This window comes from Crocodylus porosus, unplaced genomic scaffold, assembly GCF_001723895.1.
Source record: "Crocodylus porosus isolate Cpor-Errol unplaced genomic scaffold, CroPor_comp1, whole genome shotgun sequence".
In the NCBI taxonomy this organism is placed as follows: Eukaryota; Metazoa; Chordata; order Crocodylia; family Crocodylidae; genus Crocodylus; species Crocodylus porosus.
The window spans coordinates 76,545,991-76,571,062 of record NW_017728947.1 but is presented as its reverse complement, the minus strand read 5'-3'; the positions used below and the strand labels follow the sequence as shown (position 1 = coordinate 76,571,062).

The 25,072-nt window shown below is 41.7% G+C and overlaps 1 protein-coding gene and 1 long non-coding RNA gene across 6 annotated transcripts in view; both read right to left on the bottom strand.

Moving 5' to 3' along the window:
- Positions 1-10,165, bottom strand: part of LOC109321436 — a 20,302-nt gene extending 10,137 nt beyond the window's left edge. The window contains exons 1-2 of the long non-coding RNA XR_002104054.1: positions 10,067-10,165; positions 5,779-5,780 (exon numbers count right to left, since the gene is read on the bottom strand). This is a non-coding gene — a long non-coding RNA (uncharacterized LOC109321436). The remainder of the gene's footprint in view (positions 1-5,778; positions 5,781-10,066) is intronic.
- Positions 1-25,072, bottom strand: part of ESRRB (estrogen related receptor beta) — a 156,440-nt gene that overhangs the window by 77,174 nt on the left and 54,194 nt on the right. The gene's annotated exons all lie outside the window — the stretch shown is intronic.

Sequence of the window (25,072 nt, the reverse complement as noted above, 5' to 3'; positions counted from 1 at the left end):
CCACAGGTGCATCTCAAGTAGGGCCAAGGAGGTGATCCGCCCCCTCTATGCAACACTGGTCAGGCCACAGCTGGAGTACTGTGTCCAATTCTGTGCACTCCACTTCAGGAGGGATGTGGACAATATTGAGAGGGTCCAGAGGAGGGCCACCTGCACAATCCGGGGACTACAGGGCAGACCCTACAATAAGAGACTGTGGGACCTGAACCTGTTCAGCCTTCACAAGAAAAGGCTGAGGGGGGACCTGTTGACCATCTAGAAACTCACTAGGGTGGACCAGAAGGGTTTGGGGGAGACCTTGTTTCTCCTAGCGCCCCCTGACATAACAAGGAATAACGTCCATAAGTTGTTGGAGAGTAGGTTTAGATTAGACATCCGTAAGAACTACTTCACAGTCAGGGCGGCTAGGATCTGGAACCAACTTCCAAGGGAAGTGGTGCTGGCTCCTACCCTGGAGGTCTTTAAGACGAGGCTTGATGCCTACCTGGCTGGAGTCATCTGAGCCCAGTTTTTCTCCTGCCCAGGCAGGGGGTCAGACTTGAAGATCTACAAGGTCCCTTTCAACCCAACTTCTATGATTCTATGATGCTATGAATGCAACTCTCCTTCCACGAGCCAGGGCATACACCAGATTAGGTCATTTCCATCTTGCAATAAATAAACTTACAAAGAAATAAATAAAACACTAGAGATGAAGGGCCAAGATTTAAAAGAAAAAAAAAAATCAGAGTTTCCTGTGGTGCTCAGTAAAAGTGACAATTCCAGCTGAGAGTTGGAAAGAATGCAAGATGTAAACATGGCATTTTGCAGCAGGGGGAACCCAAACTACGCTCAGCCAAGGACTGTAGCAACAATTTACCAGAAGCTTGAGCTCTGCACTGAACTGGAATAAAATAGAGAAGAATTCAACTGCCTTAAAATGACAGAGTTGCAGTTCACAGGGACTACGAGTTCCAGCCTGCAATGCTCCATCTTGATCTGAGCTATTAGGAATAACATGTCATCCATGGGCTGCTGGTTTCTGTTAACCACAAGAGCAGCAGATTTGTGGTAGAATCCTGAGGGCTGGACCTGGCCAGCAAGCCACATTTTTGGCAACTGCTGCTCTACAGAACGCTGCATAACAGGCGACCAGATTTCACCAGTGAGAACCCAAATTCCAAACAGGATGTACCACAGCAGAGAAGAGAGATGTAGAGCCATAAAGGGAAAGCAGAAAACAAGAATGGAGGCAAAGGACAGCTGGTGGAGGAGCAGAATAGAAAAGAGAGGAGCTTTGAGAGGGGTCTTTGACTATTCCTATATAGGCACATGGAGTGATGCTGGTTCATGCTCAGATGGACTCCTCACTCCCTCCCGCCCATACTCCACATGTTCCCAGAAAGGGTTTCAGGCCTCACACTGCTGTGCAGTTTTACGACAGCCATGCACTGACAGTGATGCCAGTTTTCAATGCAATTAACCTTTCCAGCCTAATGAAATGGTTCTATTGGCTGCAATGGCAGCAAGAAGCCCCTTGGCTCTGGCAGGCTCCTGAGGATGGGTTATCGAGGTCACGGAGCTTTACCGCTTTAGTGCTATTTGCAGGCTGCAGCTAATCAATGCCAGACTTGAAAAGAGCAGGCAATGCCAGCCCCAACATCACTCTCCAACACTGTATTGATCCAAGGGAGGGGACTTGAGTCTCAGCCTGTTGATCTGCTGTGTCACAGGCAAAGTTCTTCCAGGAATGTACCCCCAGAGGGGAGGAGAGCTTGGGAAGAAACAAGTGTAGATTCCATAGATAGGGAAGAGCAGGGGTTAGTCTCCAAGTGGAACAAAGCAACATACTGCTGCTCTGCTGTCGGCAAGCAGCAAATCCAAGAATGAGTCTGAGGAAGTCTTCTCAGTCTGTCATGTTAGACATACCATGCATAGGGAGCTTCCTTAGGGTGCAACATGCCTCACCTCCAAGCCTGTGGGCTGATGCACCCACCCCAACATTAACAGCATCATTCCTTTCTAGTTACTGATCTGCATGGGTTAATGCAGTCGGTGGATGTGGGTCATGGGGTTCTGCATGAGTGCAGCACAAAGACCTTGATGGTCCAGAAATTGTGGGGGGCAAAAATATCTTCAGCCATTTTGAATTCCTTACATTCAAAAGCTTGTCTAACTTTATCTCAACCATGCAGTTGGTCACACAAAGACCTGTCATTTTGACCCCCTATGTCTTGCTCCATTGCTCAGACCTGTCCAGCAAATTCATCTTCACAGCTACCAACTCAAACATTAAAGCACACAAGCCAGGCCCCCAAAACTTAACACCTTAACAATTGTGAGACTCCTAAGAATAAAAAATACTGGATTTCCTCCCAGCCGTCCAAGGTGCACTTGAGTCATGTTTCCATCCTTTCTCTGCACCTGTGAGGGCTAGAAACTTACTGCAAAAACTGAACTGGAGATTCTGAAGGAACTGCTCAACTCCAGGACCCAGGACTTTATAGAAGGGGGGGACCACAATAAATACCAACAAATACAAGAATTGCAATGATCTCACAAGTGTTGGCAACACTGCAACCTCCACCAAGTTCTAGTGACTGTACTCTTTACCCTGAGGCTCACCCTTGCCTGTACTATGTGTCCTGTCACTGTTACCCCAATCTTCTCTTCATCCCCACTGGTCTTTTTCACACGCTTGTTGCGCACTCTAGGATTAGGCATTAAGCTGTTTGGGGACAGGGACTCTTACTAGCTGTTTGTGTGGCATCTGATATGGGGTTCCTGGATCCCGATTAAAGGTCACTAGAAGTACAAACAAAACATAAAATCAATAATATATTGCCCAGCAGCTTCTTGACATTTTAACAACAACAACAAAAGAAGCCTAATGACACCTCAATCCTTTCACTTATAGGTCTATCCACAACTATACAAAATGGTTCCAGCACCAGGTGGGTGTGTGCATACATCTGTTACAGGGTTTAATCCTAATTAATTTTCCTATAACTACTAATAGAAGAGAAAGGCCAGGTGGAAAAATATTTTCAAAAGCTGTGCTTCCTAGTCTGTGTACAGAAGTCAAGTGTTTACATAGCTCAGTATATATTCAGGGGCAGGTTGTACAGACACAGATAAGAGACATACTAACGCAAAGACATCTTCAGAGGAATAAATCTGTGGCTGCCATTCCCCCTGAAAAGTGTCTACAAGTTAGTGCTTGTGCAGTGCTACACTACAAAAGCTTTCCTCTTGAATTTACAAGTGCATCCTTGTAGTTACAGAACCCAGCATTTATGACATCCACCTTTGGGAACTCCACTTCTGCCAAGACAAAAATGTAAAGCAGTCTGATTTGTAGGATTGTGGATAGAGCAGCAAGGGCTCTATTATTAAAAGGCATTCTTATGATTATTACAGACGTACCCAGAGATTTCACTGTGCACTATACCTTCACCTACAGAAAGACCGTCCTTGCCCTAAAGAGCTCGGAGAAAAGAAATATTACGATTCTCATTTTACAGAGGAGGGGAAAGAGGCACAGAGAAGTCACTTTCAATGAGCTAGCTCAGGTAGCAGAAAACAGTCTAGTTGTGGCTGTATGGAATTCCATATAGTTAATTCACCCAGCTGAGAAGGGCGACAACACACCCGTGACACTACACTGCAGGGTAGACTTTCCCCAAGTTCTTTACCCAAGATCACAAAGGAAGCCTGTAAGAGAGTGAGGAAAATAACCTTGATTCTCTGAGCTGTACCTCAGCCACAAGAACAGGGTCCTCACTAAACAACAGATAGAAAAGGGAACAATTATGAGGATAAATTTATCTGACTCCAAGGACCGTGCATGTATTTCACCAGTATGGTGGCACACACCGTCTCTCACCAACAAGTAAACAGAACATTCGTAACTGCAACTAAGCAATTTTTTTTGATTTCCTGCAAATTGATGAACAAATTAAAAATGGGGAGAAAGCATCAGAGGTCAATTTTTGTTTTCATTTCCCTTTGTAAAATGATGACCCTTTGTGTGAAAACAGCAAGCATTTGTTTCAGCAAATTCATAAAAAAATTATTCTTGAAGGCCAATTCTTTGTCTTGTCTTCTATAAACATTTCTCCTAGAACCAAACTCATGTTTCCTGGAGAAAGCCACCAGTGGAATGAATGAGCTTCACCCCGCAGTAACATCAGCTTAAGTCCCCTGAGGAGAGAGAAGGAAATCAGGTATGAAAGGAAAAGGATCCTTCTTGTCAGGCCAGGGAGTCTGACAGCAGCTCTGAGAGGAACAACTTTATGGACTGGATAGGAGTTGTGAAAGTTGTGTCTTCACCTTTTGCAATGCCCTGACCCCTGTGTGATCTAAAATTGGTTCCTCTTAATAAAGAAAGTGGAAGGAGAGAACTTCACTCAGAAAAAGAATCTTTGATGCAGCCCACAGGATTCCTGTCCCTCCAGGAGGGCTGGGTGCCCTGTCTCACCATTTTTTTTGTAGAATCATGGAAGTTAGAGCTGAGAAAGCCAAACACATCCCATAGAGTCTGTCTATAATCTAGACTGAAGGCCTCTTCCTTCAGGTGATTCTTATATCTTTAGCCTTGCCTGATGTTTCTCTCCTTCTCACCTAGATCAGGTTTGGGTCACTAGCCAATGAGCTTCATGTATCAAATGCTCAAAAATTAATCCTAATTATCCATCACCTTTACAAAGTCAATTCAGAGAAACAATCCCACATCCCACCTTATTAAAATGACCTGTATTAAAATGAATCTGAACTTACAGCTTGCCCCCATGGTTCCTATTGTCCCTGTTTTGTAAGAATGAACAGGTAACACTAAAAGACCATATAAACATTACTTTTCTTCCTTCTAGCAAGTAGCCAAACTTAAGAGGCTGTACATGTGACTGCTACATAGTGCAAGTGTATTACAGATACAGATAGCTCTGATCTATCATTCTTTCATTTTCTGACCTATCAGACATTTGGTTACCTGAAACCATTTAAGTGACGTTTGGTGACCTCAGCATGTGCTCCCTTTGACAATACAGTCAGAGTCATTTCACACAAGTTTGGAGCTCATTCCACGTAGCGAATCCATAGAATTCCACGTAGAATTCAAAGTGATCTCTGTATCTTGCCATTTCTCCGACACACACCCCATATACCGTCACCTAAACCAATGGGAGATTCATGGCTCAGACACAGCCCAGCAAAATCCATCCTCTTTGTGTTGTGTTTTAAGGCTCAAGTTCATCTGGTTCCTGACTACAGTACTGAGATGGAGCTCATTCCCTCCCAGTCAGTGTTCAGTGAATAGTAGCCATAGCATTCGATGCCTGCATTCTGATTTGCTGTCCCTTCAAGACTCAGTCTCTGTATCCCCAACAAAAAATGACCACCTCATCTTGTTCCAGACAGTTACAGAATGAGAAACAATATTTTTGTCCTAGTTATATTTAAGCATCTTGAATAGATCCCTGAGATCAGTCAATATTTAGGATTCAAAACAGTGCTGCTAAATGTTATCGATATGCAAACATTTTATGGTTTTAGCTTTGGATTTTTTTTTTTTTTTTTTTTGCCTACATACAGTTATTACCCCACATGAGAATAAGCATTTTTGTATTAGTTGATCAGTAACAAGAACACTAGGGGTAGAAAGCAAAATGTTGTCTGCTTTGGAATACAGTAACTTAACACGTACCATATGACATCTTCCAATCACAAATTAAGCCCATGTGCAGGAATCACTTCACCCACCATAGAAATATAGCCACTTCTGAGGTAGACAGCTGCAACTACTTTATCGTGTAAAGTGATGTGGCACACTCATGAAGTTAAGAAGAATCTTGTGTCCTGTTGAAACTGCAGGAAATCCAAGGAGGCAGAATGGGATTATCCAAGTCGGAATCTGTTCAGGACGCTTGCTGCTAGCCCACCTGACCACACCCCAATGCCACAGGACAGGTAACGATCACAGTATTCAGAATGGTAGTTTGACATCTCCTCTGAGAGTCAGCACCCTCCTCACACTAGGCTAGAATACTGCCCTTTGGGGGTGTGCAGAAGATGGTACTTGGTGATCTCACAGATCACCCTACTTGCCTTTCACACATTACTAACCTGGTTTAACTCTGCCTACCATGAGCTGTCAGACAAGATTGTAAACCTGGACAAGAACAATGGCAAAAGTGGTGAGGAGAGGGCAAGTGGTTGGTATTTAACGATGGAGGCATTTTTGAAAACTCTCATATAACATAAAAGAGAACGTCAGACTTTTAAACCACTCTAAAGAATTTAATAGACAGCCTCTTGCCATGTTGTCCCACACACCTTCTCTGATCCATCAAATGTGCCAGTTTTGTCCACCAAACAGCCTCTTCAATTCTTACAAGCCTTCCTGAACAATGTCACTTGCATGTGGGAAAGCCTCCCACAATTGAATCAAAAGGCTACCACCCTCTACAACAACATCCCTCATTGAGATCCAATTCTACCGAAACAGCTCTCAAAAAATAGCCAGTTAGTGATGGATGGGTTAGGCAGCAGGCAGGTAGAGCCCACGCTCTATCTTTTATAATCTTTAAAACATGCAAATATACACAATGTCTATAATAGATTTTTCTCATCTTCCCCATTCATTGCCTTCTACCATTCTGAGCAAACAACATCCCTGACAAGACGTGCACCTGATCACCCTTTCTGTGTTTCCACCTGTTCTCCTTTCCATTGTCTACTCTTTATCTTTCCAGCTTAAAAGTTCTTCCAGATAGGAAACATATCTCTGAACAGCATGTAGTTTGGTGGGGCCCCAATCTGACTGAGGGCTTTTTGTGATACCATAATAGAAATAATAATGGGCATTTGCCTATGGCATCAGACCATAAATCTGTAGAGATGCTAGTCTGCCTCAGTCTTTGTGACTGGGCTAACAATGCACTGCGAAGTGTCACAGGCTAGGGTCGAGCTTGCTTGACAGAGGTCTGAAGGTATGCTGTATAGCTGGTGTGTAGTTCACTGGTAACAATGGAGGGCAGGGTCAGGACTTGAATAGCAGAAACTGCAGGCCAAGACAGAGGAGCCCTGGCAGGGGCTGAAGGAGGCAGCTTGTCTGTGCTGTGCCTTTGTCTACAGAGTAATATCAGTTCCTCACTTTCATGAGCACTAAATTCACACAAAAATGTTTTTATAAAAACCCACCACAGGCGATTAAACCATGATCTAGATTAATTAGCTGCCATATTTCATTTTAAAAATCAGAACTGGCCTGTACTGACACAGAGGAAACTTATAATGTTTTCACTCAGACCTAACAGCCTCTGATTTTTCACTGTGCTTCAAACTGAACAGCAGCTCCTGGCCCTGGGCGCTGATGCCAAGCATCTGCCTGCCCCTAGTTCAGTGGACAAGGACTAAAGAGCCCCTGAGAAAGGGAAGCTGTGGTCAGGGAGTAGGGTGAGGAATTTCCTAATGAAAGTGATGACCCTGGTATAACCCATGTGCCCCAAGCAGCATCACTCCAGTGCTGGAAACCAAAGATTGATGAATTGTATAATGTACTTTTATTGCTGTTAATTTTTCTGAGTGCTGCCGTTTCATGTCTCACAGAGACTAACTGGCCGCTTTGGTCATGGAACAATATTTATTCCACGCTGCCAGAAGCAAAGGCTGTGTTCCCGCTCCCAGAGTGACAAGCAAATGTCAAAATAGGCCCCAAACCAAGTAGCAGGACAGGTCTGAAACAGGCCTGGAGTCTTCCAAAGGGTGGGCATATGCCTCTACCACCTGCATGCTCCTCATGAAACCACAGTGCCTTGGCTTGCTTATCATTCACTTGCACAGGTATTCGTTGCTTATTCCGAGCAGGTGCACATTTTGTTGAGGCACAGGGAGCACAGTTCCTCTGGCAGGACAAAGTACTAGAAAACATGCCATAGGGCACAATCCTGCCCAAGCAGCAAAATGGCCTGGATGGAGCCAGAGGGTTTATGCATCTAATCCCTAGGTTGCTGTATCCTTTTCCTCCATCCTCCATCCTTCTTTTGTTCTTTGTCCTTTAGAATGGGAAGCAAGTCAGGACAGGCACCATTTAAATCCATATCACTGAAGTACCCTGAACATTTGCCAGCACTATACAGTAATAAATAATTCCATGGGTCTGGGACTTCCAATCTCCTCTTCAGGACCAGGCACTGGAGAAGAGGCCTCTATTTCCTGGAGGTTACCATTTGGTAGCAGAGTTGCTGAGCATGGACATATTATTGCAGTTTGCATTCCAATCTGGGCCTTCAGTATCTTTAGGGACTAGTTTTAACAGCAGAGCCCAGATGGAGACTTCCTCTGCTAAACTGCTAGGACTTGCACTGGGCTGGGAGCCTCTGCCCCTTTCCAAGATAGCAGGAATTATGCTAAGGAGGGATTAGGTATAAATTGTTCTTTGCATGTTTTAGCAGAATTATACATGTACAATAAACAGGCACAACATACATGTGCACAATAGCATACATACAAACCCTGAGAAATAAGACATGTACATCCCACCCCTCAACACATACTGGCATGCATGCCCCTGTGTCTATGTTAAACACAACATTCATCAAGCATATGATGATGATTAACACTCCCCAAAAAACACCTGGTGCCTACTACCACATGGACATTTACAACACCGGCAGAATATCCTTTACAAACATAACCGGCTATCAGTGTGGAGACTATAGAGCAAATCAGCCCAGTCCTTCAATGTCAGAAGCAGAGACAGTCACTGCCATGATCTGTTCTCACATAGCTTGGTTTGTGTTTTCAGTACAGAACATTTCTGATCAACAAAGAAGTCAAGTGAGAGCAAGAATGATGGGTGCTCCTCACTGCCATTAAACAGTAAGGAAGTAACTGGGGGGCTGGGTCATCCACCTGCACAGGATTGAGGACTGGGTCAGAACAGAGTCAAAGTCGTAAGAGGGGGGAAATGTGAGCCCTAGGAGCAGGGGACAGAAAAAACTTCAGAAAGGCCATTAGTAATCACTGCTTCCCTCCTTCACAACCAATGTGCTGCAAGTTCCACCTCTCCCCTCCCACCCCAACTTGTTCTATCACAGTTTCATTTATTTTGTCCATCACAATCGCAGCAACAGGTATACAATGCAATGAGTTGGGGCTTCTGGTCCCTCCCAGTGCCCAGCCAGGGCTACAAACTTGCTGAGCACCCTTTCATGAATCTACTCTGTCACATCATATTAAGTCTCATAGTGGGACTCGATTCCCTTTCAGAGCATTAGCTTCCAGTGAATGTGTCTTCTCTCACCAACTTCAAGGACACCAACTACCTGTCATAAACTTATCTTAAATTCAGGGGTGTGGTTCCCATTCCTCAGGGCACATGGCAAAACATATGGTGGATCTTTCCATTGTCAACAGCTCCATTCATATTCCTCTGTACGTTGAAATATCCTGTTTCCTGACTCTCACCAGGTCTCAGGCACAGCTCAAAGTGTCATTCTTCAGCTTTGGCTGCTCATAGTAATGCGGCTCTAAGGACTGATCACTTAAGAGAGGGGCAGGCTCAAGTGAGGACAGTTGTATCATTTAGCACAAAGGGTCTGTGTATTTTTGTAAGAAAGCTTCATAGATGGATGAAAAATACTGTGCACTGGCCAGACCTTGTCCTAACCTAACTGTACTCTGGCCGCCACTTTCTCACTGAGACGGAGATAGCACAGTGCATTTTCCAAACCTGCAGAAAAATCAGTTTCAGCAGCATGGTCCAAAACTGTATATAACAAGTTAGATGTAAAACATTTGTTAGAAGAACAGGGAAAAGTTTGGGCCATTTATTTTGGCTGGAGTTAAGTCTTTATTTTTAGGCAAATCCCAGCTGTGTTTCCAGGAGTAAAATACTTCAAAGGCTTTGTAAAAAAGTCCTTCTCCTCCTCAAGCTGCTGCATATAAACACCTGAAAACTCATTCTCCTTCCAGAAAAACAGCCCCTGACCTGGGTTTTTTCATGTGCATTTAGAAAAGCTAATCAGAAATATGGGGAGCTTGTCAGATTTTATCAGTTTCAACCTACAGCTGGAAACCTCATTACATAACACTGAGGTCACAAGTTTGATCCCCAGTTGGACTAGATGATCCCTTGAAGTCCATTCCATCCTTACTTCTCTATGAAATAACTTCATGTGTGGGACATGACCACCACATCAATTGGGTTGACTTCTTCACTTTTCAGTTTTCATCTATTACTTGTAGTGTAGTTAGTCCCAGGCTCTGCGACTTGCCTCCTGCCTCGCCTATTCTACCTCCATTGTATCTTCTGTCTTCAAACAAGAGGGACTTACTGTAGGATCCTGTTTATAAAGCCAGCTTGTACCTCCTAATCTCCTTCAGGTCTTCAATCTTTTTTTTTGACACTGTCTCCCACCCATCCTCATTAAAAAACTAGGTGACTGTAGCATTGATGCCTACACAGTCAGATGGATTGCAGTTTAGCTGAAGGGTCGTACTCAGAGGGTGGTGGTGGACGGGTCATATTCGACCTGGGGGGAAGTGCACAGCGGAGTCCCCCAGGGCTCGGTCCTTGGGCCCGCGCTGTTCAATTTCTTTATCAGCAAATTGGACGACGGAGTGAAAAGCAACTTGTTTAAATTTGCTGATGATACCAAAATTTGGGGTGAGGTGAGCACGCTAGTAGGGAGGGAAAGACTGCAGCAAGCCCTGGACAGGCTAACAAAAACAGGATGCATTTCAATACTGACAAGTGCAGGGTGCTGCACTCGGGCAGTAGTAACCACCAGCACACTTAGAAGATGGGAAACTCCCTTCTTGAGAGCATGGAGGCAGAAAGGGATCTTGGAGTCATTATTGACTCCAAGATGAACATGGGCCAACAATGCAAGGTCACGGTTGGCAGGGCTAACTGAACCTTGTGCATCCACTGGTGCATCTCAAGTAGGGCCAAGGAGGTGATCCTCCCCCTCTATCTGACACTGGTCAGGCCACAGCTGGAGTACTGTGTCCAGTTCTGTGCACCTCACTTCAGGAGGGATGTGGACAACATTGAGAGGGTCCAGAGGAGAGCCACCTGCACGATCCGGGGACAACAGGGCAGACCCTACAATAAGAGACTGCAGGACCTGAACCTGTTCAGCCTTCACAAGAGAAGGCTGAGGGGGGACCTGGTAACCTTCTATAAACTGACTAGGGGGGACCAGCAGGGTTTGGGAGAGAACTTGTTTCCCCTAGTGCCCCCTGGCATAACAAGGAATAATGGCCACAAGTTGTAGGAGAGTAGGTTTAGATTAGACATCTGTAAGAACTACTTCACACAGTCAGGGCAGCTAGGATCTGGAACCAACTTCCTAGCGAAGTGGTGCTGGCTCCTACACTGGGGGTCTTTAAGACGAGGCTTGATGCCTACCTGGCTGGAGTCATTTGAGCCCAGTTTTTCTCCTGCTCAGGCGGGGGGTTGGACTTGAAGATCTACAAGGTCCCTTCTGACCCGACTTCTATGATTCTATGAATCTGGGACAGGAATGGGCAATTACCTCCTACAGTGTCATCCAGCCATTGCTGCTTTCCCTTGAGGCCTGAAAGATATGGGTGAAGCACTAATCCCTTTTTCAGCAGTACAGTTATTTTCTCCCCCAAGCTCTTTCTTCATAGATCTTGTTGAGATATTGCTTATTTTGGACTTTGAGTAGATAGGGAGTCTTTTAGTTAAATTTTCCACCCAGGCAGAGATTTCAGGCAGTATGCCTTGCTCAGCAGAGAGGTTCTTAGTATCCTCCTTCAACCTTTTCTTTTGAGGTCATCTGCTGCTGTAGGAACTCTACTGTTGCTCAGTTTGGTGGCACTGTGTAGCTTATATGGGACTGAAACCTGGACTTAGGTTTCTTGCAATTGCCGCTTTCATTAAAACTTCCCAGAGATGACGTTTTGTCTCCTATTGCCACCCTTTGCTTGAGTCCTCTTCTAAGGATTTCCTCCTCACATGCTCACTACAGCATCTTCTGGTTTAGAGCTTTCATGGATTCTCCATATGATGCAGTGCTTCACCTGAGCCCTGCTTTGTTCATCTCTGTTATGTCTTTATCCCAATAATATTCTTTGCAACTCTTCAAGTTCACACTTCATCTCTTCTCATACTTCATTTGGCATTTTGTCCATACATGCATCAAACTGTCCCCCAATCACCATTAGGTTACTTCCTCCAGCATAATCCAAATGATTCCCAAAGGGATGATGGAATCGTTTCATGCATTAGAAGCATGAAATCTGAACTCTGAAAGCAGCAGCTCATGATCAGAGTCAATAACAGCACCTGGCACAGTTCTGCAAAGGGAGGATCACTGGTTCCCCTCTCTATACAGCAAGAGCGTGACTCTCCTTCTCACTGAGGTCTCTCAAAGCCATTTCAGGAGTATCTTCCACTACTAGGATGTTGAGCTGAATGGTCTAATACTAACCCCTCCAATGATTTCCATTTTTACTTCTCACTTACATCACTATAAACGGCTTAAACATCAAGAGCTGGTCCTTCAAGCAGGACTCAAAGGTGTTTATGTTTGATGACCTCTCCTAACCTAATCTCTCATTTATAGTCTGACCAACAATCTCCTTCTAAAATTAGCACCAACAGCCTCCCATAGTGGTTAATGTCTTTAAAGAACCTGTAGCAATCTATTACTAATTAATTACTATCTGTAAAATGGAATCAGTTGCACAAGTCTCCCCTATACATTATGAAATACAGCTTAGATTACCCAACGAAGAAGTAAATTGGGAATGTCAGTCGCTTTAGCATGGGTCTTCAATCTGAGAAGCCAACAAGAATTTGTTCTAGGGCTACTGGGGTTCTTTTCCTAGTGATTATCCATCACATAATTGTAGCTCTGGAAATGCATGCGATTACATTGAGACCAGTCCTATTGGACATCATGACATCATACCCTGGTAAAAAATAGAGTAATTAATGATTGAGGACAGGGATTGGTGACAACCCAAGAAATGACAGAGTTTCTATTTTTAAGTTGGTGTGTAACAAGTATAAATTAAGAATAAACAATCTGGAAGAAAGAAGGACCATGACAAACCTTGAATAAAGAGAATACTTAAACAATTTGAATACATAGTCCTAAATTAGTCCAAACAAATTTTGTTCTAGAAAAAATGAAATAACAATTAGCTAACAAAATTCCCATGCCTTGGGCTGGTAATATCATAGGGAATATACACACCAAATTTACAGTAAACCTCACTGTCCCCCTTTTACTAACTGGACCATATAAAGGTTTAAGCTTATCATGGACTCTGAGGTAACACAGCTTGGAGATCTGAATCACAACTACTACCCTGCTATCCTGTTAAATTGCTATGATACAGGAAAGTGACAGCTCTTTACTATATACTTAGAACTGGAGGTATAACAGTGCCTAGAAGGTTGCACTGATTTCTGGGCATCACATCATCAGAAAGTTACTGACAAACTGGTTAGCTTTAAGACATCACAAATGAGTGGAAGGCAGGCAGCCTGGGCCAAATGATAACTGAACTGTTTAGCATGGTGGTAAGAAGAAATAACCAGGAAGAATGGGATGAAATGAGAAAATAAAACATTTAAGCAGGTTAAAAAAATAAATACAATTGTGGAACCAGTTCACAAGAAAGGAATTAAGCTTCTTGCCTTGTGTCCTTACAAGTAAATGAGATAGATTATTGAAAAAAAAGTACAATGGGCAGGGATCCTGCACTGTCCCAGGGAGATGGCTTAGATAATGTTTAAGTCCTTCTATAACATCTATGATTGTGCCTAAAACAGGGAATAAAGACTGCCAGGATAAACTACTGAAAGAAATTCACACTTACTGTTTTTGATTATTTCTAAGAATGATATTTGGAAAATAATCTGAAATTATACTGTAACTCTTCCCAGTAATTCAACAACCGGGAACCCTCATTCCTGAGAAAGCAGCATGCCGGCGCAGTGTCAGAGAAGCCCTGCAGGGGGCTGTAGAGTTCTTCGTTTCCTCATCCTGGTGCATGGGCTGGAATGATGGGCAGAGTTATCCTGAAGCAGGTTAAAGCAATGAGGATTGTCACTGACCAGTCTCCCTATACAGGATGCAGATCCATTTGTCTCAGCCGAATGGCAATTCTTTCATAAGCATCTTTCCTATTCCCCCTATTTAACACCAGGTCTCCTTCAGATTAAACAGGGGACCACAAGCCCTGTAACTTCTGAAACCTTCTGCAGTGATAAATGTCCCACAATGACCACCCAAAGCAGGAGGTCCTGTGGGCGTTTGGCACAAGAGCTGGGATCCTGTCACAGAAAACCCTCTTAGCAGAGTAGTCATTTTTAGTTCAAGGTGCTTTTATCGCCTGCACAATGTAATCTTGAGGCGCTTTTACAGGAACAGACTTTTGAAGGACGTAAGCTGGCCCTGTCCCTTTGCTCGGCTGTACCTTCCTTCCTCACTCACATAAGCACCTCTCCTCAACCAATCATGGTGAATCACTTGCCTGTTTAGAAAGACACCCTGGGGCTTCTGCCCTATGACTGCCTCCCACACACTTGGATGTGCTCTGACACTATCATATAAAACATGCTATTGCCCCCTCACACCTTAACTCACATTCTTGCGCAGAAGACTGCACTAAAAAGATGACTGCACACACACTGCTCTTTGGCAGTGCTCAAGGGCAAGGAAACTCTCTTCAGTGATAACCCAGTCTTTGAGAAATATAAGAACTGAGATTTTTTTTTCTGATCTGTCTGAATTACATAAATTAATAGGTAGCAAATTTCCAGCCAGGTGCTCCTGAAGTACACAGGAGAGCCTAATCTGGGAAGGATGTGTTCTGCAACAGCAACATTTTGAAGGTGGAGGACTACTGAATGCAACTCCTCTCTTAGCTGTGCCAGCATGCCTTACCTTTCTATGCCTGTTTGTTAAATTATAAGCTCTCCAAGACAGAGACTGTCTTAATGGTTGTATAGGCCCAGCACTTTATGGTCACTCAAATGCCCCCAGTCCCAGTGAAGTTTAAAGGTAGTATGCACCTACATGTCAAAGGAGTCTTTGAAAATCCCAGCCCTTGCAAATAAGTCACTCTTAAAATACGTATTTTATTATGTTTCCCTTTCTAGCAGCACAATCTTGAATCAAATAATTTATCTCCTAGGAGAGGGTCAAGAACTTGTAACAGACACCAGCCACCAACCTCTTTAAATCCACCCAATATTAGACTCGTTAGTCATCAGGATAACAATCCTATTTGCAAAGCAGCTACTATTATCAGATAACCAGTGGGACCTCGTACAACATCTAATAGTCCAACAATATCAGTACCAAGATATATAACTGCTTCTGTACAAAAACCTTTCTTCTAATCCTTCTTAAACTCAACAAGACTGATTGGTTTTTATTATTCATGAATTAATTTTTAACTCTTGGTCCAACACGGGAATTGAATCTAACATTTTACACAGATTGAGCAAAGAATCTCTACATCGACAGCACAGAACAGCCAAAAGCAGATTTTTTTTTTCTCCCTTCAACTAACAATTAAAGTGAGGCTGTGTCCATTTTTTCCCCTAAACACCTTAGGTAAAAATTTCAAGGAAAAAATGAATGCATAAAAATACATAGAATATTGAGTCATTGGGACGGGAGAACTTGCTTCTTTTTTTGCAAATATATAAGAAGGAAAAAAAGGTAGTTGTAGAATACAGTGCAGCGTGTAGCTTTTAAAAGTTAAGTCATTGTTATAGAAAAAATTTGAGCAGGGGGAAAAAAAAAAAAAAAAAAAATCAAAAATGGGTCCCCATTACAATGAGAGAAAGGGCCATGGGCACTATTCAGGGCAAATGGCTCTTTCAGCAATGCCAGCCTCTTAACTGTAATTACTAAAACAAAAATAACTACTTTTTCATTTTAAATCACCAAAGACTTCTATCATATGAAAACAGGATGACTGGAAATACTGTTTGTTTGCTTTGATAGTGGGACTTGTCTTTTTTATTTTTTAACAAATAACTTTTATCAAAAGTGATGAATTCCATGACGGGAAGTATGGTACATTTTGTGCCTTCCCCACCAAAATGCCATGCTTAAAATCCAGAAAAGCCAAAATAAAAGTTATTTTCAGATGAGGTATCTCAAGATTAAATTGAAGAAAAAAATCCCAAGCACCGATGCTTCCAGCTTTGACATAAGTACCCAGTTTTAACAAACCAGAATTTCACAGCTTCCTCTATGCTTTGCACCCCTACCTTTTCTTCCTTGCATGTTAATAAAGAAAATATCACTTCACTTCTTTAAAATCAGAGATCCCAGCGTGGGTGGATCAATAAATAGAATAGCTAGCCATGTCTATCCGATGACATCTAATCTTATTATCTGTATATCTACTACCTAATTATATCTATTCCAATTAAAACCACAGAATATCTATAAATACAGATGTTATATACACTTTAGTTAGGTAGCATTAGACTACTGTACACTTCTACAGATCATTTATCCCAGGATCTCAGAAGTTCTACAATCATTGATTAATTAAGCCTTGGAATAGGTCCTCAAGGAAGGTATGTATAATTTCATATACACGCATACAAATATATGTCCCTAGATGCACCAAATCTTTTTGTAGATTAGCACATTCACATGCATGTAGACAGCACACACACACTTTATAGAAGAGACATTTATATGAATTCATACACGGCATAGATGCACTTCCTTTATAAATATACTTATGCATACAGAGTATGTGTGTGTTTATATCTAAATAAATACATATGTATGTATATATACACACATAAAAATATCTATGTGCAACTGAAGCAGTTTCTCTCATTTTATTCATTTTAGTGCAGTGCAGTGTGTATGGTGTAACTGCACAACTCGCATCAATTATTCTATGGGAGATTTCGTACATCATTTGTATAAAGCTATAATATGTGTGGACACATCAATACATCTCACCATTCTTTTCAGAAAGCCACATTTGTTACAATTTGTTAAACTGGATTTTTTTTTTTTTTTTTTTGCACCGGTCCTGGAAGCACTGCTATACCAGGTCAATGCATGGAGTGGACGGAGCACGGTCCGGTTCCACCAACCAATACCAAAAAGAATTTGCTCGACATGAGCGGAATGTGGGGAGAGGCTGCAGGGCCTGGATAAGAGCCCACAAGGAACAGAGCAAAGTTAACATCCGTTCTGGAGCTGAAGCACCAGAGTACAAGGGCCCCGTGCAGGGACTCCTTTGGCAGTGAAGGTGAGTTTTGACTGTATCAGACAGCTGTGCCTCTCCTCCCTGACCCTGGTCTCAAGTTAGACTGCATTGCAGGATTCACTCAGTCACCTGGAAGTCACTGCTTTATAGCCCAGTTAGGTGTACAAAGTGTCCTGCTTCCTTCAGAAACCTGTGCACTACAGTTGAATACGATAACCAAACTGACTGAGAAAGAGTGCCAGACAGTGGGCATTACAGTTTTTGGTTTCACCAAAGCCTCTGCTTGCCATTTCCCTATACCAAAGCTCTCCTTATCTCCCAATAAACAACCAAATAGCAGAAAAACAAACATTTAAAAGACTGAATGAAGGGGCAAGTGTGAGGGATGGGGAAAAGAAAGCAATGCCCTGGGGGGTAGGAGGGAAGGGGGCCAGGGAGGGACTGAATCTGTGCATTATCCGTAAACAAATCTTCATTTTCTCCCTCTCTTCAGTCTGTTAAAAGTCAGGCAATGTTTTTAACATTGTATGCAACTCAGAAACAAGCAGCAAATGAAAGACACAGGAACTCTTCTGTAGTGGGTTTTCTGGGGGGGGTGCTTTTATTTTTGGGGGGAGGGGTTGACTCATGGATGTTTTAAAAACATAAACACAAGCAGACAAAATATGAAAAATGTGTATATGTCTAAAAAAAGGGATTTCGGGCAATCCAAAATGTTGTTATCCAGCAAGGTTATGATTCTAAAACGAACCCCCGAACCCAACGTGACCAACCGAGGTTCTGAACAGTTGTGTCTGGAGGCCTGTGAAATTCTGATAAAGACACCATCTTTTCAAATCACCAAATAAACAATATCGTTGATCATTTGAAATGTCAGTTTGAATGGATTAAAAAAAATGCAAGAAAAACTTTAAAAATAACATTAATTAAAGCAAAATTCTTCCTGTTCCTCATTTTTGTGCGTCTAATTTTTTAAATATGAAAATGGCATAAAGCTCAGTGGAAGGTTTGGTTTGTAATTATTCTTGCTAGCACATTGGAAAACACATGAAAAATAATGGTTATGTATGGGTGGCAATTGATGCAAAAGGTATTTCTGTCCTTCGCTCTTCCCCAGATATTTGCAGAGGGGGAAAAAAATGAGATGTTCTTAAAATGATCATGTCCCTATGCAGAATGATAACAGGAGAGCTGAACAATTTTTAAGACTGTTCTTTTGACCTTTCTCTTGAGTAAAAGGACAGTGAGACAATACACTCACCAGTATTGTTCACGATGACGGCTCCATCACCGAAGATTGAGGCTCATTATTACTGAAGGGAACTTTCAAGTGTCAGGATAAAAACAGAAGGAATTAAAAAATAATGCTTGCCAAACCCGTATATGTGTAGGTTAGCCTCAGAGAATGAGAGAAAAACAACAACAAATCTCCAAATAAAACAGCTACATTATGGGTAAATAATTAATTTAGAACGAAAGGCACTTTGATGAGAGATTCTCTCTTGTTATTCAGGATACCCAAAGCTGGAGGTCCCAGGCACTCTCGCTTCCCGATGGGGAAAATCTAGGTTTTCCTATATATGGGGAAAGTGTTTGACACTTAAAATGTTCAGTAAATTGGACATAAATTTCCCGGGATAGAAAATTCAGGATTCTTAGACAAGGTATCATGTACTGTTCTTATCCTCCTATAAAAAAAACCCTCAGAATAGTCATCTCTCCCCTGTCAGCCTCTTTAAACAGGATGTAAAATCAGGGAGGTGCCCTAAGGATGAACACCTCACCAGCAGTGCAAAATTGGACAAAAACGGGCCACCTTGCTCTAGCTCTACCCTTTCACACAGGAGAACAGAAACAGGAACAATTCGGTGTTGGAATGCTCCTGCAACTTGAATCCCAAGCACAGAAAGGGACAGAAAGGAAACTAATGAAGAAATTTGCATGAGAAAGCAAAGGACTGTCCTTCTCTATACATACACACAAAACACAAGTTTGTGACTTTCTTATGAATGGATTCTAGCTCTATTGTTCCCAACATCCGTATGGGTCAGGAATATTTTTTCCAGACAGAAAGCATTTTCTGGGCTCCCACAAAGTGTAATAATGAGATTTCTTGTTCCTCTTCTAAAAGGAGGAGGGGGTAAAAAGAGGAGAGCAAGAAAAATTCAGCTCAGCAGGGACCCAGAGCCAAGGCAGGTTGTGTGATAACAGCCTGCCACCTGATTTTTGCAAGTTGTCTTTGCGAAGAGCAAAGGGCCATTGAACGGGAACCTTGCCTGCGGTGATCAGAATGCACTGAATAACACAATGCATTGGAGGACTTATTTGTACACAGTGCATTTCATGAAGGGCATCACAGAATGCTTTGAAGTGTCAGAAGCACCTGGGATTAGGAAATATTAGTAAAAAGACCTTGATCATTTTAAATCTAAACAAAAAGAGTTATAGATATATGCTCAATGCTGGTCAAAGCACAATCAGCTCTATAGAATAGAGAAATTAGCAGCAGCAAAACTGAAAGAACAGCAGTGTGAACGACTGGCAAGGGTTAACCGTACACAAGCTCCTGTCCAGCCAACACAGGGTCAAATGATGTACAGCGAAAGTTTCAAATCCTCAATCCCCCTGAGCTTGTTTGCTAATTACATTTGCAATTACAAACATGACAAATATATTATTATACAGTGCGTTCCACCTCTAGCAGGCATGTTCCTCCTCACGGACAGTCACTTTCAGCAGCAGAGCTCTCAAGCACTCTATGATCTACAAAGTACACTGGGCTTCAGCAGCACAAGTCATTTTGTGGACATGTCTTGTGCTCTGAAGAAGGAACTTTACAGAGGGGCAAAATACAGGGGGAGCAAAATTTAAAATAAAGGAACAAGTTACTAAAATTTAATGTTGCAAAAATTAATTGCCAGCACTTAACTAAGCTCTCACCAGGGCAGTCATCATCATTCCTAAATAACAAAACAATGTGTTCTCTCTCCACCTGCAGACCCTGGCACACTCTGCAAAGTCAAACTGACACCTTGAGTTCCCCATGCCTGTCACTAAAATACAGTAGGGCATGGAAAGAAGGCAAGATGTAGAAAAATCATCATAGCTAGATGATCACAGCCAGCACACTCCTGGTCCTCTATGAAACCTCTGATGATTATTTTTATGTGTATGGGAAGAGTGCTTAGGAACCCATCACCACACTCCTGGTGCTAAGCATTGTACAGCTGCTAAAACTACTTAACTGCACATGCAAACTAAAAAGCCCCTTGTATTCTCCAACTGCAAAATGAATTTAATTTAATTCTGCAAAACAGAGATGGACTTGCCGGGAAGAATCTGCCCAGTCTCCAAGATCTACAATAGGGTTGCACACAAACCAAAACCCTTGTTGCAAATAGTGCGCTCTGGATTCTGGAACACATAATAGAGTGGACAGAAATAGGAGAAGGGAGTTTGGGCTTTTATAGCCTGCATATTCTACATTTTTTTCTATTTCCCTAATTAAAAGCATCCTAGGCACTGAGTATTCCTTGAAGGTGTTATCCCAAGAACGTCCATCAGCCCAGCAGAGAATACTGTGTTCATTTAGGTTTAGATATATCGTCTTCCCCCTTCTTGTGTTTCCTTAGAGAGTTTATGTCCTCTCAAAGCATTAAATCTTTAGGAGAGAGTATGGCTAGCACTAGCATGTAACTCCTTATTGGGCTAAAATTATTCAGAGTTTTAAAAATATCCAGAAGCGTGAAATTAAGAACACTAGGAATCAGACATAAGTAATGCAGCAGAGAAACGGCTGAGGGTCATCGAGGAGAAGGGAGCAGAAGGGACTAAGGAACATTCTCTTTGAGAGGAAGGGACTAGGATCCGAAATCTTTGCCACAGCAAGTTTCTCTGATGCAATCTTTCCAAAGTCTTTTCCCTCTTGAGCTAAATGCAATATCTATCGATTACCTCAAATCAATACAATGAAAAAATTCCTGTTTGGTGTTGGGGGGGTTTTAAAAATAAATTGATCTTTCCACATTTCTCAATAATTTATATGATTAGACTGTTTCTTTAAAAACATGGAATTTTGGAAAGGGATAGGAATGTTAATAAAAATCCAATAAAATCCTACAGAATTACCAAATTCCAGGGTCAGCCCAATACTTGACAAGCTTAATACAGCATGTCCCAAACCTGAGAGAGGAAATCTGCTCAGGGAACACAGATCCTAGTTCCTTTTCCTTATAAATGCTTCTCAATTTACTCTGCCAATTAAATGAAATAAAATTTAAGAAATAAATTAAAATAAAATAAAAACAAAACAACTTCTCCTCCCTAGTCCAAATTTTTAGAGATGCGCGAAACAAACAGCTGCATGCAGTGCTTTACTCAAATTTTTTCTCATTCTCTGTCTATGGAGGTTTCCAAGAACCTCTAAAATCAAATCACATTTCTTCAGTCCATAAATCAGAATCAACAAAAACAACAGATTTGCTTATTGTCTCTAAAGTTCCTGAATGTATGCCTTCACTGGATCAGAATTCCAATACTGTCTCTTTATCATCACTTAAAGAACCTATCCCTTTTTTCTTTTTTACTTGTTTTCTGATTCTAAAATAATTGTCATATTTATTAGAACAGCAATTTGTGCATCTCTTTTTATATTATATGAAATATATAAAAAGACAACATCTGGCAGGATGCCCTTACTTGCCAATGATTTTTATTTTCCCCTTGTTATGGTAACTTGGTCAGTTTCTCTTGTTTATAAAGGATACTAATTTGAAATGTCAGTGGTATTTTCCTACAGTCCTATCAACAACATCTCAGGCAGTGACTAAAATTAGACAGAAAAAAGAACCTCTCCTCTCCTTTGGGACAGTGAAGCTAAAACTAAAGGGTAAAAGCGCCAGATTTTACTCCTCTGTTAAACAGCGATAGACGCGCTTCCAGAAGATACAGTAACGGCATTTAATGTACACCTATATGCATAAATATGCCTGTGTATGTACACATTTTGTATGTGCTGGCGCACGGGGAGTATATAACAAACTGCAGACAGACTTTGTCAGTATAGTGTAACTAATGTATTAACTCCACCTGCCCTGACCTGTGAGATTAACAACAGACACAAACCATTTGCTTTGTTTGTTTGTTAATTCTTACAAAAGGGTCCTCCTCTGAGCCGTTTCACCTGACATGGACAGAACTTTACCCAACCTGGTACACAGAAACACTGAGGGGGTTGCTCAAAATAGTATTCTAAAGCGCTTCAAATCAAGTATCTACACCAAACACGCACACACACACACACGTACGGTAAACACTTAGGAACAAATGCCTCCTCGTTGTCATTGCAAAATATCACACTGCAGGAAACAATGCATGGCAAAGACCAGAACTTCCTTCTTGACTCCCTGTATAACTTGTCAAGTCAACCTGCACACAGGTAGAAGGAAAGGGGATGTTTACTACTCAAGGAAGGCAAAATCCTAAGTATAATGGTCTTTGATTAGAGGCGAGGCATTCCTTTGCTTAGCTACTCCTTGTTTGGACTTATCCTGGATTTGGAAATCATGTAAAATTTAGATCTTTTGCCTCTGAAATGGAGGGGTATACCTTTTTTAATTTTTCTGCTTCATTCTTGCTCTTGTCCATATTTAATATGTATGCTACAACTCCCAAGAAATTATATGGACCACCCAGTGCACCAAGCCTACTGGTGCTCCCACTGTGGCAAAATGTAAACATAAAGAAACATCTCTCGTATTTTAAAATTTGTATTCAATTTAACGTTCAGTTTGTGAAAAAGGAAACACAATCAAGTGCAACAGTTTTGGAAGTAGTATTTCAATAGCCAATATTCACCATAATAAATCATTTTAACTAGAGTAACATGCTACACAAGTAGACAAAGATACAAGCACATATTAACCTTTAAAATTCACTATACAGTATACCTGCAGAATTCACACACTGTGGGTAACTGGATAAATATATATACACTGGGCCAAATTCAACCTTGAGTATCACCTGTGCAATCTCACTAAAATATTGTCTCAGTTACACTTAGGTGTAAATCAAAGCAAAAACTCACTCATTGCACAGATGTGTTTTTAAGGCTTCTTACATCTTCCCTCCCTCTTTTTGACTTTATCTAGATTTTGCCATAGCTTCAATAGCATTTGTAACATTGTTCTGCCTCTAACTTTTTTACGTTTTTAAATTTTAAAAAATGGGATTTCCCCCCTAATGTTCTCAATTTAGTTTCTTCTCTCTCCATCCTCACACCAAAAGTTTTTCCATCTCAAAGGGCAGTCCTCATACCCCGCTTCAAAGCTAAGGGTCTCAGTGGCACATCTTCCAGGGCCACCTTTCTTAGTCTCTTCGGAAGCTAAAGTTAAGAGGCACAAGCATAACTGAAGTGCTGTGGATGCACTGCTGTCAGGGGCTGTCCAGGAAGACTATCAAATAGTAAAAGCTGCTAACAGTAATCAAACGTACAGTTTACTTTTATTGTGTACATGCTATTTGGATTCCTCTTTGGAATTTCAAAAGTACAATGGATGAACAGAAAAAGTTAAGAGCTGATGAAGCAGTCAGTGATTATCACGCTACAAATCAAGCTGTTTTGGGTAGTGGTAACCACACTTTCTAATTTTGACTTTGTATTAAAAATACTTGATGGGATACAGTATGCATTTCCCTTAAGGATCTGTTTGTTTATTTTTAATTCAAAGTAGAACAGTCACAAATGAAGCACCAACAGGAACACAAAATCCACATGGGTTAGAGGGATGATTTCCATTAAAAATGTCTAATTTTAATGACATTGCTGGAAGCAGGGGAGTAAGGGAAAAAGGAAAGAGTGTAAGGACAAAAGAAATAAGAAAGGGTCAGGAAAAAGGGAAAGAGGCAGAAAACCAGTGTGGGAAGATGAAAGATAACTATAACAAGGAGGGGGGCAAAAGTCATCATGTTAAATTTTTAATTCAAATTTTAATTTCCACTATCTATAATTCAGTTATTAAACAATGAACCAGCCAAATGATTCTCGTCCATTGCTGATGACATCTGGAGCTCTTGTAGATGACACATGAATTAACACACAAACACACAAAAGAGGATGCAACTCAGATTTAGCGGAGAGGAGAGACGCACTTGAAAATGAATTGCACTATGTTTTAGATACAAATGGGGAGAGGATTTTGTCTCATTTCCCAACTTCCCTGAAAGGATCGAATCCAACTTAATGATTTTACATATCACAGTAATGGGCATGTTTTAGCATAACCCACAAAGAATAAGAACCCTAGCAGGTGCTGAGGTATCTGTCATCAGTTCCAGCTTGGGATGCTTGCTCCACTCCATTCACTCTTCGCCATACTGCTTGCCCTGTCACCAACCTAGGATGGCTACACATTTCTGAGAGAATATCAAGTGAAGCTTTTACCTTTTGATTAAAATCAGTGAAGCCGGTAAAAATATCTGTTTTAATGGATCTACTTTGTGTGGACAGTATAGGTCTGTTTATGTTCCCACCCACTAGTTCATCCAACAGAAAATTTAGCTAGCCCTGAGCGCAAACAGAAAGTAAATCTATGAGAACAGAAGCACATTTTCCGTTTTTTATTGGCCTGGGTTCCCAGGAGATGAAGCATTAAAGAAAGAACTTACAAGAAGACAATTGTAAAAACTCACTTAAAGTAACTCAAGTCCAATCAAACTGTGGGGAGGTTTCCTTAAGTAAAAGCAGCAGCTCTGAGCAAGCTTTCTTCTCTGCACCTGTTCTGAATGGAGATCTGCATCCTTGTAGCCCTCTGGCAGGAGCTATTTACACCCTGTCATACAGCCCCTTTCCCAC